General features: G+C 34.9%; 2 non-coding genes across 2 annotated transcripts; both read right to left on the reverse strand.

The window, feature by feature from the left end:
• Nucleotides 1-6,438: 6,438 nt before the first annotated feature.
• Trnat-ugu (transfer RNA threonine (anticodon UGU)) lies at nucleotides 6,439-6,511 on the reverse strand. The gene has a single exon. It is a non-coding gene; the product is annotated as a tRNA-Thr (tRNA).
• Nucleotides 6,512-6,691: 180 nt separating this feature from the next.
• On the reverse strand, nucleotides 6,692-6,764 carry Trnat-ugu (transfer RNA threonine (anticodon UGU)). Its single transcript has one exon. It is a non-coding gene; the product is annotated as a tRNA-Thr (tRNA).
• Between the last annotated feature and the right edge of the window lie 1,836 nt (nucleotides 6,765-8,600).

Consider the following 8,600-nt stretch of genomic DNA (forward strand, 5'->3'; position numbering starts at 1 on the left):
TAGCAATGTTCGCGACAGTTTTAATTCGCGTTTGCCGATTGACATTTTCGTGACAATAGGTGTTCGCGTCTCGACAGTACTATCTTTATATTACAGCAAAATGTTTAAACAGACGGCGGTTTTCGTACTATTAAAGTTTGCGAATGTATTGTCCTCGTGTATCCACTTAGTGGACATAAAAATGATTTAATTTCAGAATTACATCATTATTAAGTTCTGAACAAAAGTTTTTCAGAATAAATTTATACCAAAAATATTCAGAGTATGCGGAATGAAATCTATTCGTAATTTATCTAAACTTAATTCTTGCTCTTAAATGACTCTGTTTCAAGAAACAATATATATTATAAACTACATATCAACTGTATACTCATTAAATTAAATTTGAAATTTTACAGCACTTTGCAACTCTTTTTTGTCATATCATAAGGCCAGTGGGGATCTAATTGAAGTTACAATAGGTTTTAGAGACAGTGTGCTTTTACTGTTTTAGACGATATTTGATACAGGATGCAAAACGAATGTAGCTCTGCTTTTCTTTTTTGAACACAAAAAAAAAAACGTGCAGTTTTTCACGCTTATGATACACATAATATTATTATGATCTATTATATCATTTATGCATCTACAACTTCCGATGATCATCGACAAATATAAGCAGCTGTTCCATCCTTTGGACATCCGTTTCAACATTCAAATACGAACCAGAGAGTAACAAAATTAGTATATTTCGAAAAGTCCAAAACAACTGTTGCAATAAAACAAGCAGACCTAAAAAAAACTAAAAATTTAAAGTCAATAAAACAGAAGAAATAACGATAACAAAAGATGATCTTTTAACAAGTTCGGCTGTCTTGTTTTTCTCAACTAAATAATGAAGTTTACTAAGGTTATGTACTTGCATTTTTAAAAATGGATAAAGAAAATATGTATTTAAGTCCAATTATACAAATACTCGCTCTAAAAGTGCACGCTTTACAATGTCGGATGTTACGTCTTCTTTAGACATGAATATTTTACTAACATTATGCTATTTTGCTTGAGCGGGAAAATGTTGAAATGTTGTTTCCATTCTTTAACATTTACGTGGTTCTCTCAAATAATAAAAGTTAAGGGCAGATTTCTCTGAAGCACCACAGAGCACAACAAGCACAGTCATAGAGTCATGTGAATGAGTTTCCCAATGTAAGCATCCGATCAGTATTGGTAAAGAATAGCGCAATCCAGTCGTCTTTGGCATTCCAGTATACATCTAATTTTGTGAAATGTTTCAACAGATTACTGGTACATGTAAGGCAAACAACAAGTCAGGAAAAGCAAATCTACTACTACCGTGTGTTGTGAATAGAAAAATGCAGCCCATGGTTGAATTTTGTCTTCTGTCGTCACTTTCATGTTTTATGGCAAAAATTACACTTGTCAATTATATGGCTTATTTAAATATGGCGGTCTGTAATCGGTGCAAGACAAATTGAATCTACAGCTCCCATGGATTGCGGATATAGAGAATCTGTCAATGATCTTCGGTTAAGATAAGAAAATCCCAACCCGAGGGCGCACCGCTCAAGTCTTAAACGAGGCAGTGTCGAGTTTAAGACTTGAGCGGTGCGCCCTCGGGTTGGGATTTTCGATCTTCACCGGACACCAATGATGGATTCTATTTCTCACTTACCACAACAGAAACAATGAAAACAAGTATGAAAATATGGAACTATTTAAAACGCGGGAAATTGACGTCCGTAAGCAGAAGTGACGTCATGACATTTCAGTGACGCATAATAACAAAGTTCCGCTTTAGTTTTATCGTTTGTAGCGTAACGGTACGTTCTTATCATAAAGTAACGAATTTTGAATCGAGAAATACACTATAAGGAACGGAGAGAAAAGATAAAGGTACCTGATTTTTAATTATTTTACATAAATAATATGTATATTCAGTGCATGAAATAGTCCGTCACAGGAGTGTGGGATAACCCATGTGAGATAAGATTTTCCAGCATTTCTTAAAATAGAGATTTTTCTGTCCGATAAGTGAGAAAAGGAAATCCAACTTGAGGTTGCGGTTTGTCCAAAAACAAATAAAGGGTTGCGTATCCTTACTGACAAATTATTGGACGTGGTATCTTTATTTTCTTACGGTATGGGTCAACGTTATTTTCATGTTTTATGGTAAGAATTATTAATTTCTGTACTAAACGCGACTGCTAATAAGTCGTATTTGAAAAATTAATAATCTTGTAGCTTTGATCGTTATCTTCCAAAAATGTACGTCCATCTCCGTAACCGGTGTGAGACATGCGATATAAGATAAGATTATATTCACACCTGTGCTTTATCGGAATACTTTGTTTTATAGATGACAAAACATTTTATCATAATAAAGAGGATATGATTTACGTTACTTAATATGAGAAACGTTTATATTTAAGATTTCTACAGGAATTTTGAACACAGTTCCGAGATATTCTAATGATGTATACACATTTTCAAAATGACATTAAATGTACCGTTTTTTTTTTAATTCAAGTTTACTAAATGCACATATCAAATGTAGATTTTATCTTTTAATTTAGCCGCAAGTCTTCCGTATAATGGAAAAAAATGAAGATAAAATATTTGATTTGAAAAGGTGAAGCCATTTACGAAATACTCACTCTGTGTGTGTGTGTGTGTGTGGGTGTGTGGCTGTGTGTGTCTGTGTGTGTGTGTGTTTTCAAAATAACCAAATTTCATTTGAAAACTACAAAGGTGGCGCAATATATCTGATACAAGCTATTCATCTTTATAAAGTGACGGTTCAATAATTTACAAATCTTGTATTTTATTGATAAAAATTACAAGCAGGAAGAAATGTTCAAGGTTAATCTAAATCAATAACGATAAACCACTGAGCACAGCCTATGACAAACGAGTTCGTATGGCAGCTGTCCTTATTTCAATGACAGAATTATCATTAAAGGGATCAACTTATGATATTGAGGACAAATGCGGTGTCATACTGCGTTTCTTTATTTGTTTGCTTATCCTTGCTTTCTGCTCGTTTTACTTTGTCCATGTTTTCTTTTGTAAAAATCTTTCATTTTTAAACGAGGCTACTCCATTTGTTTATGTGTCCTGCATTTTTTTTATATAATTTACTTGTCAGTAAAACTAGAACTTGTCATAAGTACAATAACCGTCCATCAAAGCTCATATTTCAACGTCATAAATGAGCATTTCGTGCTGATAAAATATTTCATATTTATCGTGTTTCGATAAGGAACTAGAGGTGGTTTGGAATTTGCTGTCTTAGATAAACATACTGAACTTAATAGGTAACCTTGTAAATATATATGTACGTATATATTTTTATAATCTAAATACCTTGTTACCGTTGGAATTCAAATTACCGGTAGTAGACGTGATTTTAATGGTTGTTATCGGGATTATCAGATTGTACCCATTACGAAGAAATCCTATCATTTAATGAATGCAATCTCATGCAAACGCGAGGTCATTCCTCTGTCATCTATTTTATCCATCAATCTCATTGTGTTAAGCAGGAAGCTTACCTCACGTTTTGTCCTTTTTTCGGCCACATATTTACATAAAAGTTTAAAACCAATGAACAGTAAGATAAGATTACCTATTAAATCTTCCTTAATATTGAATTGACAGTGAATACATGTATAGTTGCTTGTACAATTAGCAGTTGGTTACATACCGGTTTCTGTTTCCACAGTAGCTTTCCAAGGGCTGATACTAGCAGACTTGCAATTTCGAAAATGTATAAAACAGTCTTTTCTGAAATGGTGTAACATCGTACCTTCAAATGAACTTTTGAATTACTGGACAAAAAACAAGGATAAATATCCAACAGGGAAAGCCACGTTAAAAAACGCAGCCTCCCCAAACGTTAACCCAGCACGGCCAACGCACACACGCACGCACACACGCACACACACACACACACAAAGTAAACACACCAACACACAATCTCACACAAAGCAAGCACACTAGGACAAAACGAACAAATAAAGGAACAAAACACAAAAAATGCTCCTGTATAAATATTTAAAAAGGAAACCTTAAGAACCAAACACGCATGTACCCAATGCCTTTGCAGAAGACAGAGCATCAACAGAAAAACTCTTAAGGGCCCGACGAAACAGGCCAGAAGACAGAAGTCAAAACAGTGCAGTCCTGGTGGGATTTAAAAATTGCTTATTACAGAGTCATTCCCGTCTTCCGGCAGACACAAAGAGGGAAGTCTATCGTCTAACTGTACTAAACATAAAAATTGAAAACAATATTGATAAAAAAACTTAATCTACCAATAACAGACTTGTTTCATTATCTACCAATAACAGACTTGTTTTATGATAATGATGAAATATGTCTAATTTGCGTTTGTGAATTGCAGCAAAGAAAGAATCACATAAGTTATTTAAAGTGTTAAATAACAAAATGTGTGTATAATCTGAAATAAACATGCGACGGAAGTAATCACAAAATAATTTCATACATTATAAGTGTTTATCTGCCTGCTCAACATTTGCCATAACAACACGTGAAATGCGTACGTCAAAGCGCCGGAAGCTTATCAGTACAGCCATTATCGTATGTGTTGAAAGGTCAACTTTACTCAAAAAGGATTAAATAGAATACGTCAGACCTTTAAGATTTTTTACAAGTTCAGTCAATGAAAACGTAAATGCTAACTTCCGCATACCAATTCTTTTAAATACATTTATAAAGGTCAACACAGTGTAATATTAATTAACATATTTATTTTGTACATACTGTACGTATTACGCTAATTTTGTTTTGTTTTCTTTAAGGTTAAGATTAGATTACACTTTTTCCCTTAGTAATAGTAAGTCTCGATTACTTATAACAACTTCAGTTTTCCACCAGTAGCATCACAATGTATTTTAACGGCAGACTAAGACAGGATAACAATAACAGATTTTCTGGAAAAAAACACCTTTGTCCAACGATATTGTGACTTTTACAGCCATCTTTTATAATCGAATTTATTGTAATCATTTAATGTCTTTTTACACAGATTTTCGTTATATAATAAAATCTGTAAAATATCCTTTGGAAGCAAAGAATGCAACCAAGAAGAATATTAGCAGACTCGGTTTGTTTGAATCTGTTCATGAGAGGTAGTAAAATGTGTAACACCTCTCACGCCCCTAGCACCGGCTTAAGCGGAGCTATATTACACATATGTTGAATGAACTCCATCATCCCAAACGACCAGAAAATATAACAACACTGAATCCAAGTACAAGAAGACATTTTACAGCCGCCACACGGCACTTAAAGATTGCTGTTGTGATAGGTAATAAAGTCTGTTTAAAGATCCTTTGGAAGCAAAGAATGTAACCAAAAAGAATAATAGCAGACTCGGTTTAATTGAGTCTGTACATAAGAGGTAGTAAAATGTGCAACACCTTTCACACCCCTAGCACCGGCTTAAACACATGAACGCTCGATATTTGACGTGTAACCAGCCACATGACTTTTTTTCGGCTTAAAATTCTGCTTCCATGTAATTGTTTAATTTCCTAAGATATTTCCAGAATATTTTAGTATTGATGTTCGCCTCTTCATGTTGATTTTTACACGTATCTAAATAGGTCAACTTTACTAGTAAGACGTTGGACTAACAAGTAATAAATCTACACTGAAACTGTATTCTTAAATGTGGTCAGGCGGGAGTTTTGTCATGCATTTGATTTGTCTGACAATTTTCACTTACTTTTTAGTTTTTATTGATTAATAACTTGGCGCGTATTCGACATTCACTTAAGATATTTCTAAATTTTAATTTCCAAACAAAGAATGACCCATTTCGCATTTATAAGAATAAATTGAACCAATATATTTTGCATAACGAATGGAATAAATATACTAAAAACACAACATTTGTCAAAAATTTGTCATTGAAGATAGAAGAGCACGTTTGTAAAACTTCGATGACAGAATATATTGAAAATATATAAGTCACTATCCAAGAACGCAGCTCCCTCAAATCTTTATTCCAGTTGTCTATATAATAAACTACAGATACAACGCCAAACATATAATCAAAAAGGATCAAACATTCTTTTCATCCCTATTTTCCAAAGTAACAGAACCATGTTAAATAAGTAATATGTTCACACATACAATGGTAACGAAAGGTTCGATAATTAAATTCAAACTAAATGCCTTTATAGAAGGCTCATCAACAAGAGAAACACAGAATCAGGATTGATGAATACAGTCAAATTTGTATCCAGCAACCAGCAAAGTAAGAGAGCGACTGTCTGACTGCTTAAGGCAGATGACTATTGAAGTCATGTTTAAATTGGAACAGAAAATCCATTTGGGAAGTTAGTTGACTGGCTGTTTAAAGCGGCAGGATCGGCAGTATACTAACATCTGTCACAGGATGAGAAAAATGTGCAGTCAGTCCGGGGCTCGAACCCGGGACCCCTCGCTTACAGGGCGAGTGCTCTACCGACTGAGCTAACCGGCTGCCTGACACATATTCTACCCTTACGTGACCAAGTCCGTACCGTGACATACACCCCCACAAATTGGAAATTCGTCCTCGAATTCCGAAGGTACATAATATTGCATGCGTCGTAAGACTGACCAAGCAAGCATGCCACGGCCTCACGTTGGGCGCCAAATGTCACAGGGTGAGAAAAATGTGCAGTCAGTCCGGGGCTCGAACCCGGGACCCCTCGCTTACAGGGCGAGTGCTCTACCGACTGAGCTAACCGGCTGCCTGACACATATTCTACCCTTACGTGACCAAGTCCGTACCGTGACACATCTATGTGATAAAAATGTGAAACATCAAAAGAAAAACAGAGATTCTTTAAGTAATTAACAAATGTATAAAGGCCAATAAAACATATATTTCTTCTAGAGATCTAGCTCCGTGTAATAAACATGCTTGTTCCTTGATCAATCTAACAGAATATCGAGAAAAACGATCACCGTTATAAACTGACGTTTAAATGAGATAGACCACCTTTAAAGAATGAGATCAGTACCCTTAAAAAGAGCCAAATCACTATTACGTTAGCTTATCATTCATGATCAATTTAAAAGAAATATACTAAAGAACGTTGTCAAAATACCTATTGAGATATTGAAAGTTTAACGTTTAAATGTTTACCTTGATTTCATAACCATTTATATCATTCTACAGTCAAGTTAGTTTTATTTTGAAACTAATCATAATCTGTCCTGTCTCCATGACGTTAATGTGGAATTTCAATAATCTTACTGCAACCCCCTGAACAAAAGTGTGTGGTAAAACAAAGAAGTATAAAATACACAGAATGGCAACTGGCTGTAATCTCGCGTGAGCTCGTGTCAGAGCGTGATTCGGCGTTATCTTACTAAAAACAAACATCGGCGAGCATGGAGTTACAATTTGTACCTTTAAAACTACATTTAAAATACATGTTAGCTTCTAAAACAAAATTAGTTTAATGTGAAATGGTCTTAAGACACGAAGTACACGGTTTTTTTTTGCCATCGAAAGAAGCGTGGTCATACGGTGATAATTATTTTACCGATGAATAATTGCTTTCGCATACAAAATGGCGCGTGGAGAAAGCGCCACTTCCGATAAACGAGATCTCGTTTTTTTGTCACGGGAGGTTGGCGAGATTTGCTCTATATGCCTTTCAAGTTGCCAGTCTATTTATTTTTATAGCTCTTTGGGTAAAATGACGACTCTTGAAAATATGCCACAAAAATGAATTTTAAATTTTGAAAAATTTCTCAAAAAGTCCATGAATCATTTTTCTTATCTGCTAAAATTGGTTATAAATTCCATACAAAATATATGTCAGACACCCCCGCAAGTATTTACAAATACCAGTGTAATATTTATTTTACATCATTATATAACTAGACACGCCTTTTGGTTATCGTTTTGTAATTTTAGCAGATTCATTGAATAAAGAAAACATATGAGTAGGAATGGAATTTATGATAGGCGTTAGGGTGTAACGATGTTTACACTTTAAGACTTCATATTAACCTGTTATATAATGATTACAATGAGGAAGCAGTATTACTTATTGACACATTGACAATTCAATGATTTCATCGGTATAGAAATTGTAAACATTGCGATGTGGGTGCTTTGACTTCAGACAAGCTGTTGAGAACTCTGGTGTAATTTTGCCTTAGATTGACCCTCTTCATATGTTTTACTTATTATGATCTGGTATTTTGGCACAAATGGTAGAGCCTGTCTCAGCGGGGAGTTATATGAATTCTACAGCGGTGCCCCTATTTTCCACTTTTTTGTCTGTTTCGTTATTTTTGTTACGCACATTGTCCCGTTTGTTGTTGGTGTTTCCTTTCTTATTTCCTCTCCCTTACTTCCGATCCTTTACTTTTATGCTCCCTCTCCTTTTGATATGAGTGAAGTAAGGTACTTACCAATTTTGTGGCCATCAGCCGTCACTGGGAGGTGCCTCACTGTGTTTTTTTGTCTATTTGCTTGCTTGTCTTTGTGTGCGCGCGTGCGTGTGTGTTTGTCTTTGTCTTGTGCACGTATGTGTTTGTGCGGGCTAGGCAGATTGCGGTTTTCAAGC

Source organism: Mercenaria mercenaria, chromosome 13 (assembly GCF_021730395.1).
Source record: "Mercenaria mercenaria strain notata chromosome 13, MADL_Memer_1, whole genome shotgun sequence".
Lineage (NCBI taxonomy): Eukaryota > Metazoa > Mollusca > Bivalvia > Venerida > Veneridae > Mercenaria > Mercenaria mercenaria.